The sequence below is a fragment of the Anguilla rostrata genome, chromosome 11 (genome assembly GCF_018555375.3).
Source record: "Anguilla rostrata isolate EN2019 chromosome 11, ASM1855537v3, whole genome shotgun sequence".
Lineage (NCBI taxonomy): Eukaryota > Metazoa > Chordata > Actinopteri > Anguilliformes > Anguillidae > Anguilla > Anguilla rostrata.
The window spans coordinates 41,425,225-41,438,150 of NC_057943.1; positions in this window are offsets into that span (position 1 = coordinate 41,425,225).

Genomic DNA, 12,926 nt, shown 5'->3' on the forward strand with positions numbered 1-12,926 from the left:
GGGTTACGCGTCTTGCTCAGGGACACTTCAACACGCCCAGGGCGGGGGATTGAACCAGCAATCCTCCGACTGCTAGACAACCGCTCTTACCTCCTGAGCTATGTCGCCCCATGAAGGGACAAGGGAGGGAGGAATGTGTTAAAATCTTTATGACCTAAAAAATTACTTAAATTTTTTTTTTCAATTGTACTTCCTCTTCCATTTTGTGTTTTTCTAAGTGTTTCTGTAATATGCCTTGAAACATTTTCCTGTAGCCTATATAACAAAACCGCTATCATTTATAAATACAAATGTTGATTTTTTAAAGCTTTTTATTTCAGACTCATTTAAAAAGAGGCCCAGTTTTTCAATATATGATTTCATAATCTTTATCAAATCAGGTCATTACTGGTGCATAAATCAATGTTGTAATCCTGGATATGTCTGACGCTGCTGCCAGCTCATGTGCTTGTCTTCACAAAATACATCCATCCATCCATTCTCTCTCTCTCTCTCTCTAACCGCTTAATCCAGGTCAGGGTCACGGTGGCAAAGGGGCAAGCAGAACAGCCCAGACGTCCCTCTCCCCAGCAACTTCCGCCAACTCATCCCGGTGGATCCCCAGGCGATCCCAGGCCAGCCTTTGGATATAATTCCTCCAGCGTGTCCTAGGACTACCCCTGGGTCTCCTCCCTGGTGGCTGAGCCTGGAACAGGTGGGTCTATCAGTATTAACAACCAAAAAACAACAAAACATGTTAGCCTTACATTCTGCAGTTTTGGACAATGGACAGTAACACAACAAATGCCACTAACCAGAAAAATGAGTCAAGGTGTACATAAAAAAGATAAAATTTATTAGGAACATAAGACAAAAATAGCACAACACATTACCAGTAGACAGGCCAGAGCTAGGCTACTCCTTATCTAAAACACAACCCAGTGCCAAACCTCCCTACCGGGGCCAAGCAAAAGGAGTGAGTCTTCCAGGGAATACTCTCCGTGCTCTGGCCTAACTATCTAAAAACGTGTTAAAACAAGAAAAAAAAGAAACTGCCTGACCGCCTGTAACCTACAACAAAAATACTTTAACCCAAAACAAACTGAAAACAAAACATATGGCACAACATGGTAGCTGCAAATTGTAAAAGTACAGGTAAGCAAAGGGAGTCTTAAAAGGCGTCTCAGAGGAATCTCTCAAACTGCACTCACTTCAGGCTTTTACTCACCTGGGCCATCAGGTGAACACAGGTGAGTGTAATCAACAGTCAGGTGATCAGGTGCCCAATCAGCTTCACCTTCAGGACTCAGATACGGGTACGCAGAGACTCCACAAATCAGAAGCACGTAAAACCAACACAGCATAATGCAATGCAATGTCATTTGATGTAATTTTATTATCGGTTCACCGTCTATTTCACATATCATAAACATCCCAGATATCAAAACATAGTAAGCAATGAACCACCATAAAAATAAAATAAAATAAAATTTTTAACATCTCATTAAGCCCCCTCAGATGTGTTTATGTCTACATACTAGTGCATTAAAAAATATATACATATTGTCATTGAACATAAAATATACATCACAATGGTTCAGAGCTGAGCAGGGATGTCGGTATAGATCCACTTGTATTGTAATGTGACCCACACCTTGTTGAAAGGCCACTAAGTGTGAAAGAATATTTCTTGCTGTTTGTGTCAGGATGTGTTATTAGCCATAGCCAGAGAGTCCGAAAGTAGTATTTAAAGGTCTAGAGTTGCCCTGTCTCAGTGAGAACAAGCAAACATAGAGCAATGTGATTTACTTTAGTCACTACTGTATGTGAGAGGAAAAATGTTCAGCTCAGGTCATACATATTTTGTTACTCAAGTATGAACAAACGAATCCAAGTGAGAGCAAACTGTCACTCGGTTCTCCCCCGTTATTGGTAATTTTGTTAATTTCATAATGATACTCTGCCGATAGTGATTATTTTAAGCTTAAGACTAATTATTTCAAGCCTAAACAAACAAATCAATAAAGTAAATGTTTCTAGTTCTCATAGTCATTGTCTATATTACATTTTTTTCTCTGGTCCCATAAACCTGTGTTTACTACATTATTTGCTTCAGACCAGTGCTTAAAGTGGAACAAAAATTAGTGCCAGCACTTTCCTACGTGAGATAAACGTAGAAGTCTCTGTACAGTGTACCGGACCATACCGGCCCACTTGAAGCGCTGGTACTACCACTTTACTGGGGAGAGAGTATGGCTGGACGGGGGCAGAAAAACAGTACCAGTAACTTAAAATAAGTGCTGTACGCAAGAAAGAGTCACGCCTTCCAAAGAGAAACCATGCCCACTTCAAGCACTGCTTCAGACCATCCGAGAACAGGCTGAGGAAGAGCGGCATGGTGATGGAGTAGCTGAAGTCTCTAATGATGCCTCGGATTGGGGCCTTAGGACCTCAGTCCTGCGCCCAGTGCTGCCTGTGCATAGCTTTCAAAGCCTGAGAGGGAAAATCTGCTCTGCTTTTCTCAAAACATATCGCGTGTCAGTTACCATCTAATGGTAAAGATTCATGTTGCATGCATTGATACATGACAATAATCCCTTTACATAACCGATTGCGCGTATGCATCTGGTTTCACCGTGGCCACTGATTTCTCCACTCCTGTGTCAGAATCATCCATGTCCAGACTGATTACACACAGGAAGCATGCAACCTTCCACACCAGAGACAGGGCCAGTCAACAGAGACGGAGGATATCAGCTAGGGGAAGTGTCTTTTATTCTCATAAAAATAAACTTTTATGCTTTGTAAGTTTAAATGAAATGAGTGACTTTTGATTTATTTAGAAAACCTCTACATGGACCCTAATCTATGTCATTGCTTTTGTACACTAGGATGATTCAAAGCAGTATGTGTTAGTACACTGTGAGAACTCAACAGCATACACAGTAAAATGTCCAGTCTTAATTCCCCTTGGGCCCAAAAGTTATCTGCTTGAGTTGAATTAACACTGGGCATTTTATAGTGTACTGATGCATGTGACCATCATTTCTGGTTTATGTTCAGCCTTTTCTGAAAGAATAATGATCATTAGACCCCTTCATTATAAAAACACACTCAAACACATCAGAAAATGCAACACTAGCAAGCAAAAGTAATTGAGATCATGACATCTCTGTAAGAGCCAAGGCAGTCAATGTATTTAAGTGAGTTTGTAAGTTAAAACTGTACTTTATTGTGCTGTTAAGGCGGAGTCTAGCCTTGGGCATCTTTCCTCTTTACTCCTTTGTGGAGTGAAAAATCCCTTAAAAGATTACTTCCAGTCCCAAGTCTAGACTGTCAACCATAAGTTTATTTTTTCTTTGCGTTCAACAAAGCCGTGGCCTGATCTTTTTAAGTGGTCATATTTCTTTTGCTGAATTGAAATGTCTTATAATATGCATTCTTACTGGATGAGATGAAAGACTTATCAGATAACTTGCCAATGGACTGATTATTCAGAGAATTTACAGGGTGTTAAATTAAGCAAAAAAAAAAACCAATTATTGTTACAGACCCCTCATAGACCATGCCCACCCTTCATGCACAGATGTGTTGAATGTGTTGTCCCTGGAATTATCTCTGCACTACAGCGAGTAACAACGCAAAGAGAACCACAGCGGTGGAATTTTGTCAAAACTATATTTGGTGAAAGGAAGCAGAAAACATTCAAACTACAGAACTTATTCAAAAACAGCCTTATTGAGCAATCTTCAATGGATGAATTTAACATGTCTGAACATAGACTTCCATGGAGGTTGTGCAACAGGTATGTGGCTTTGTCTGTGTGTGAGTGAGTGTGTGCGTGTGTACATTGGGTGGGGTAGGGTATGTCAGGAATTTTGAGGGCTTAGTGCCTACAAAGGGAACCAGAACCTTTTTTAAAATAAAAAAAATTAGCTTTGATGAATACGGATAGCTTTTACCACTATAGGTCTATCCAGTCATTAGTCAGTGTTTTTTTTGATGTAGGACTAATAAGCATCAGGACATACACTGCATTGATTGCATAAATTCATTATGCAGACTTTTGTCCACAAGGCCACTGTGCAACTAAACTAAATTCCAAAAACCACAGGAAACTATGACAACCAGATCCCAGACACAGCCACAGCACATACATTATAGGTAAACCCCTGGAATATGACATCACACACATGCAAACGGTGCAAAGTGCAACTGCGGACGAGCCTTACGCCCATTTCATGTTATTGTGATGTCTTTGGGTGGCTTGTCATAATTTGGGATATTTTTGTTATATTGGGCTTTTTTCCTCTTTCAGCTAATCATTCACATTAATTGGCGCTGGTGCAGCATGTTCCTCCCCAGCCTATTCATCTGTCGTCATTGTACTTGCAGCCTGTCAAGTGGCGGCTGTGTTTGTTTGATATGCATCCCCCCAACACTGCCTGTTATCTACCTGTACCTATCTATCCTGAGGTGCAGTGTCACCACATTTTGTTACAATAAATCTCACCTGGGGAAAAAAAGATGTTCGTACGAGTGTCGACATATAAGCAGGCCTTGTTCGGTTGGCTTCACGCAGAGTGAAGCTCATAAACTCCAGTGGTTACACGAGGTATTGCAGTTTAGTAAACCTGCTGCCAAAAAGCAAATTTCACTATGGAAAAACTATGAATTTACCCTGGCCAAATTAAATTATTTTGGACAGTACTTTTAAGATCTAAAATTACTTCACATTGAAGCAATTACCTTCCAGGCGCCCACAGAAGAAGATATAAGATTTATTTTGTCAAACGGTCTAGCCCCTGACTATCTTAGTGAATTACTTATTCCTTACTCTTCTCCAAGATTACTTGGTTCACAAGATGCTGGGTATGTGAAAATTCCATGTGTATCTAAAATTACAATGGGTGGTAGACCCTTCTCTTGTACAGCTCCTCTTAACTGCAATGTACTGAACTATACCATTTTGTCTTCTATTATTCCTGTTAGCTTTCTCCTCAGCTGTTACCTGCTTAACCCATTCTATTCGCTGTGATAGATCCCTTGCAGCATTTCTGCCACATTCCATTCTATTGCTACTTTACACCAGGCTGGTCAATGGAGGATGGGCTCCCCCTCTATAGCCGGGTTCCTCTCAAGATTTCTTCCCATTGGGGAGTTTTTTCTCACCAATGTTTGAGGGTTTTCTCTCCACTGGGAGTTTTTACCTTATGTACTTGCTATTTGAGGGTTCTTTTTGCTCTGTCTCGTGCCTTGCTACTCTGTAAAGCGTCTTTGTGACAGTTCTCTGTAAAAATAAAAAATGCTATAGAGATAAAATTGATTTGAATTGAATTGAGTTTCATTCCAATTTAGTCCGCATGGTTTTACCTCGCAGTGTGCGTAACTGCTTACACGGGCACTCCTACTCATGAACGAGTATGAGGCTGTGATTGACTCATCGGGTGTTGCCTGCACAGACCGCTGCATTAGAATACGTAGAGTATTAAACCTTGACCTAGGATTACATTAATCCACCATTATTGTTTTGATTATATTGTTATTTTGATATTATCATTATAAATATTACTAATAATAATGTTACCTACCATAACTTTCTTGTGCCCATTTTTCATGATGATGAATTGTGAAATAAATAAATGCTTAGTAATAAAGTTGTTAGTAATAATTAGTTAGTAATCATATCTTTGCATGATGACGGTGCGGATGATGACAACGAGTAATCATATATGAAAAATAAATACGCCAACATAAATTATAAATAGCTATATTTAATTTGCTCTTAACCCCTTAGCGCACATGCCAAATCTGGCCAGTCCTTGCCCATTTAGGGGGTACCCTATTTAAAGCTTTATAACTCCAGATGTGAACATCACAGAGACTTGAAAAATGGCTTAAATGAAGCAAGACATTTGTATCATTTACAATACTTATATTAGTTCATATTCATAATTTAGGAAGAAATAATTGTTCAGGCAAAAAAGCAAAAATAAATGAGCTCTTTTTTAGTTTGCAATGAAATACTGAAAGATGCCAGACATAGCAGCCTACATGAATTGGGTACATGTGCCACTCAGCAGCTCCCATAGGAATCCATGGAACCAGTAAGCAGAAGTCTCCAGTTCTGGTATATCTTGATGCAGGGACAGAATGTGGTTATCAATGATACTAGAAAAGTGAAGGAGTTTGATTAAGACGTTCTCCGGTTCTACTTTCATGGCTCAAAGTTTCAAAACTAAGCTCATGCTACAACCTGAACCCTCTCCTTTGTTAGAGATGGGAGCTCACACATCCCTCAAAACTCTGAGGGAGTGGCCAACCAAGCAATCGAGACTCCAAGCACAGATGGGCCAGTAAGCAAGGTGTGAATGGGGCCACATTACCATTTCCAGACCAAAATGTTTTGGGGGGGGATAGTTTTGGTATTGATGTGACCCTTTGGACTGTGGTGAGTTTAAGAAAAGTTCTAAACACGTTCATCAATATGTTTATAATCAGAAAGAGTCAAAGATTACTTAGCTCAATAAATAAATTACTGAAGGAACACAAAAAACATCCAACACAGGTTTCTGGGTCCAAGGCAGGTCTCTATAGTGTTAGTCATGGAAAACAATTGTCTTCGAGGCTATACTGTAGATTTGAGCAAAAGAGATTATATTGCTGAGATTCTGTTTTTTAGTGAGTTCACTGCAAGACAGTACAATGCTCAGTGTTAAATACATTTGAATAGATTTCATGTTATATGCAAGTAAGAGCTCATGTGAGTCCAAATAGGTATCAGCATATATTATAACTGAAAAGTACTCTAGCAAACCTGCTTTGACTGTAAAATTATGCATCAATATTAGTTTTTAGGGTGCTGTAGTTAAAATTATGCATCAATATTAGTTTTTAGGGTGCTGTAGTTGCATGCCAATTTTAAAAGCTATAAAACTTGCTAAACTTGTAAAGCCTGATGCACAGAGGGGCATTGCATTTGCTTTGCTGTGGGACAATTAGTCATTCTGGAACAATTCCAAGATGGAGACTAAGATAACGTGAGCATTAGTCTGGAAATTTCCAGAGGTTATTTCAAAAGGCATGCATTCCCAGAAGAGTTTGTTTAACAGTAGCAATTGACAATTAATTACTATAAATTGTGTCTGTGCTCATTTTTAATTAAACTAGTTTAAATAAACATTAGTTGATATTCTGCACATTGTGTAGTAGATAGATTTGAGTTTGTGCTGTGTTTTTCATAATTTAATTTGTGGGATTAATCAAATATTCAAAGACATCACAAGTGGCTGTCATGACAGACATCGATTCAAGGAGTTAAAAAAAAATAAAGCGTTGCAAAAATTATAGTGTAGCTACAAAGTAAAGACCTTCTTTACTGGCGGTGGGACATACATGATTTTCTCTACACAATGACAGGCCAATTTGTCCTTGCAATTACTCTAGTACTTGTGCACATGCCTAAAAGCCTGTTTTACAGCAGTTAAGCAGTGTCACAGAGCATTTTCTCCAGCTCTACTTCCAGCAGCCATTCCACCACTCACTCTGCTCCTGCCGACTGGCTGAAGCTAAGCAGGCGTGGGCTTGGTTAGTACTTGTATGGGAGACCACCAGGGACTACTGAGTTGTTGCTGTAAGTGGTGTTGGTGGGCCAGCAGGGGGAAATCTTCCCTCTGGTCAAATAAACCCCAATGACCCAGTGCAGTGACGGGGACACTGTGCTGTAGGAGATGCCATCTTTCGGATGAGACGTTAAACCGAGGTCCTGACTCACTGTGGTCATTAAAGATCCCATGACACTATTCTCAAAGAGTAGGGGGTTCCACTGTGTCCTGGCTAAAATCCCAGATCTGGCTCTCACAAAAACTTGCCACCTAATCATCCCCTGATTTAATTGGCTAAAAAAAATGTTCTCTCCCTCCAGTGGAGCTGCTCAGCCAACAATAGAGGATTGTGGTTGTACTGGGCAGCTCCCAGGTGTGAATGTGTATGAGTGTGAATCAGGGCGTTCCTGCAAAAGAGCATCCTTGCTTAGTGAACCTACCCTGGGTAAATAAAGGTTAAATAAATAAATAAACTTCACACTGAACACCAGGACAGTAAGTGTAGGTGAAAAATCACATGACAGCTAGCCGTCTCCTGTCCAATAATTATCAGGCTTTATTAGGCTGATAGGCTACAGATGTTGTTTGACAAATGTTTTAGCTATTCTGGGAATGGGAGGACATAAAAATCCACAAAGCGAGGCTTCATCTTAGAAATCATGGCCTGCATACGCTGCACTGCTGGGGGATGACAATGATTACAAAGGAGGGATTGTGGAAATTTACCATCTGTTACACTTGAGAATGGTTCCAAACTAAATCAATGAAGAAGAGTGAGGGGGGGCCTGTATCGCAAAGCATTTTGGGAGGGTTTTGAGGGGGGTACCGGGGGTGGGGGTGGTTTCAGGAAGCAGGATTACTGAGTTAGCTGGATAACTGTAAAAACAAGAACAGCTATTTCCACTTCAGTCCATGATCCAGATTTGGGAGGGTTCTGGGTTTTACTAAGAGCAGATCCAGCAAACTCATTAATACTGTTTTGTGAAACCCGGGCCCAGAGTGACAATGAAGAGCGCAAACGTGACGTGTGCAGGAGAAAATGTGTGTCTCCTGCTCTGTATGTGTTATCATCTTGTAAATCTATACCATTATGCCTGCTTTGGCCTACAAAGAATACATGTGTGCTGCAAGAGATTTGTCATATCATATTCTGATACCAATGCGGCATATGTATGAACTACTTGCATGACTAGGCCTGTATGCCTAACTCTTGAAAAGCCTCAGATAAACAGACCAATTTAGTTTCAAACACATGACTAAAGTAAACGTGAGTACACCACACGAGTGGGCGAATAGACATAAAAACCAATGTTCACTCACACACACGCACGCACCTGAGTGACATCACTAGTTCACATATTTCTATTTGCATACTGGTTGCGCTTTGTAGTTTTCCCAGACAAATAGATACTTACAGTTTAATTTAATTACAGTTAAATGCAAAAGTATTCAGACAGTGACACATTTTCCGTTCTGGCTCTGTTTGCATGGCCAAGTTAGAGTTTGCTAAGAAGCACCCTACATAAAAAATAAAATAAAAAAAAAACTGTTCTGACATGAAGTGGAGCTAACAAATGGTCGCTCGGTAGTCCTGCCCAAATGCTCTCCTCAAAATCGCGGGTGCGGTCCTCACCTTGGGGTGGCTGATAAAAAATAAATTAATTCCTTTGCTGGAGTTAAAAAACAATTTGCCACATGACAGCAAAGCAGAATTGTCTTTTCAGTAAAATTTTAGCAGGAAAGTAAACTTATGTTCATATGTTATATTCAAACGCAGACTGAAGACTCATCTCTTCAGGCTGCACCTCTCCCCACCCCTCCCTAGCCTATAGTTCAGCTCATTGTACCTAGCTAGGATAATTTGATTATGTTAGTGTATCTGGCAGGATTGTTTTTGTATGATTAGGTGTGATTCCAGTGCTAGTTTGTACTTGGTAGGACTCTTGCTTGCTGAACAAGCTTACTCTACAGGGTTGGAGTCCTGATCGATGTGGTCACTTCTGGCACTACGATCCTTACTTCACTCTAGTGTTTCTTTTGCGCCTCTACATCATGAAACCTATGCACTTGTTGTACGTCGCTCTGGATAAGAGCGTCTGCTAAATGCCTATAATGTAATGTAATGTAATGTGAACACCATAAATCTACATTTTCTTTCTTTAGTGGCTAGCTTGCTAGTGAATAACGTTAGCCTTCCTCGAAGGACGACTTCCAGCAGTGGCAACCTGTGACAGGCGTTGTCTGACACCCACCCAAAGAGCGTAAGCGCCTGCCTGTTGTGGTCTTTAGTGAAGCAGGTACCTGGAGCATGCGCAGTAGTTTGGGGCTATATCTCTGCACTCATTAGAGAGTTGGCTGAGAGCTCATGTTATCCAGGAGGACAGCTACTCTCCTACAATTAAAAGAAAAGCCCAGGGTGGAATTTCCTTTTAAAAGCAGAATGAGAACAATTCTGCATGCGTGGGGCAATAACACTGAGTTCCCCATACGGTGTAATGAATAGGTGACAGACTGTAGGCTGTCACGGTATAGTAACAGTATACAAAGAGAATTTGTGAGCTTTTCAGAAATCAGTCACATCAAGATTCTGCGATCAGAAAAATCCATTTTTGACGGGATCTAAAAATCAATCATGTACGGCGGGGAAGGTCCAGTAGACCCAGCATGCACCAGTTTAGTGCAAGTATGAACATACTGTACCGTTAATGGGGCCTACTGGACTTGTGTCAAAGTTACCACTGCCAGGCTGTCATTCCCCATTAGAAATGATTTAAATGAGGGCATCAGTAGGTCGCGTTACCGCATTTCTTGAATTTTGCTGGGCTATGTGGACTCCATTTGGTTTAAAGGCGTCCTACTGAAATTCCCAATAAAAAGAACCTTCCGGTCAGTTGTTGTTAATTGCTTTACGATTTACAGTTTTATCATTCCTAATTATTCATGGTGACACTAAATATTGTTTTTTTCATTGGATGACAGATGCTACGGTATATTTGCACACTGCCTGGGAAAATGGAGCTTACGGCTGACATTTCTGCAAATTGTGAATACCCAACAGGCAACAAGACATTACAAATATTTTACAGCTTATTACAAGCCTGATCCTTGTTTCAATACATACTCCAACTGTCATTATTTAAGATCTGCAATCCTGAATGCTCATGCATTAGCCAATATGTATTTATGTAGCAATATCCTCTATCAAATAATTATTTTTGTATTATAAAGATAAAGATTATGACATTTAATGTGCCACTTTGCAACTATTCAAACAAAAGGAAAAGTACTGAGGTTATCTGGGTCACTTTGAATGTCTATATATTACGTTATGTCTCCCTCTGCTGGTGGAAAGCAGTTTATTGCTAATACTTCCTCAGGAAGATAATGTGTGCCAGCTCAGTCCAAATACGTAATGATTGGCAGATTACAGAAGTTCACTTACCTAGTCTGTATTTAAGGAGTTAATTGTTGGAAGTGAAATGACTAATTGTGCAGTTTAAATAGGTGTAGTCTGGCTTTGATCTGGCAGAACTGGTGACAGGTTACCTCATGATGTTCTGTTGTATGGTTTTTTAAGAAAACCCTTTATTCACTAGCATCATGTGTTGAAAATTATGCCAAACAGAAAAATGCTAATCAGGCAATGCATTCACCATTCTGCCTGGATTTAGACTAAAAGGTATTCTGCAGCCTCTAAGCATCTGGCCGCTCCAGGACTTCACTTCCTGTTTATGTCCCCCGTTTGTTCTTGCGCCCCCTAGTGGTGCGATACGCTTTCCACAGTGGTCAGGACAGTAAAGATGCTATCAGTCTTCTGTCCATACATTAGTTCCTCTGCCTCGAGCTATCTCCCTTTTCATTTGTCATCTGCTGCTGTTTCTGCAACAGTATAGTAGTGTAACAGAGATGTTACTTAATGTCATTTTTTACTCTGAAAGTAAAAATACACAACATTTTGAGTACATTTATTTAAGCTGACCACCCTAGTCACTGGTTTGATCAGCTACTTTATATGGTCACTGGGTATGGACACCTCTGTTGTGTTCTCTGTGGCCACTGTTGTATTTGGGATGTTAGCATTGATGTTTTGCAGCCCAGACCACAGCTGATACTCAGCTCCATATTCTTAGCTCTGAAGGTTATGTCTCTCAACCACCAGAACAGGTTTAGTGCAAATGAATGCGTCTTGTGAATCCATGGAGGAGAGCGATTAATGACAATGCTGTACCGATGTCTGTCCTATCTTTGGGTAGGCCTCTTCTGTAGTTAAGTAGATAGGACAGAAGGTCCTATCTCAACAGCTCGCAGTCTGGTTGGTCTGAATAGTCTGCTACACATTGGGGATATGAAGTGAGTTGTACTTTTGTGAGGAGCTCATTCAATTAACTAATGCCATCAGCAAACATCCATGTGGAGGAGGCCAAAACACAGTGATAGTCTTTGGAATGTGGAAACCTTCCTGCAACTTTACCCGAGTTCACCCTCCTGCAAATTTACCCGAGTTTCACTCTGAGCAACTTTACCTGAGTTTCACTCTCAGAAACTTTACCTGAGTTTCACTCTAAGCAACTTTACCTGAGTTTCACTCTGAGCAACTTTACCTGAGTTTCACTCTCAGAAACTTTACCTGAGTTTCACTCTAAGCAACTTTACCTGAGTTTCACTCTAAGCAATTTACCTGAGTTTCACTCTAAGCAACTTTACCTGAGTTTCACTCTCAGCAACTTTACCTGAGTTTCACTCTCAGAAACCTTACCTGAGTTTCACTCTAAGCAACTTTACCTGAGTTTCACTCTAAGCAACTTTACCTGAGTTTCACCCTCAGCAACTTTACCTGAGTTTCACCCTCAGCAACTTTACCTGAGTTTCACCCTCAGCAACTTTACCCGAGTTTCACTCTCAGCAACTCTAAAAACTCACAGTTATATCTCCATGAACTACTTTGCGATGCCAATGTTTTAGTGACAACGATTCCTTAACCAATGCATGTTGGAAATCCACAGACGGCACGAATCACAGTAAAATTGGTGTCCTTGTCAAAGCAAGGGTCCAGCAAACAAAATACTTCATAGTTTTTAGTCCCAAAAATACCCGACTCAGAAAAACATCCATAGAATATTGTATATATCCATTGATAATCTCTGAATAAATTCTCCGGAGGAATTATCGTTGCTGTCCATTTTGCTGTTGCAAACAAGGCAGCAGTACTGTGTACATGGGAAATGTTACTCTCTCCGGTTTGTACATACTCTCTGGAATAAGATGACCCCCACTTCAAGCACTAAGCAGGCCCTCAGTACAGCTAGTGACCCGCTGTGCGCGAGCAACGGCATGGACAGTATC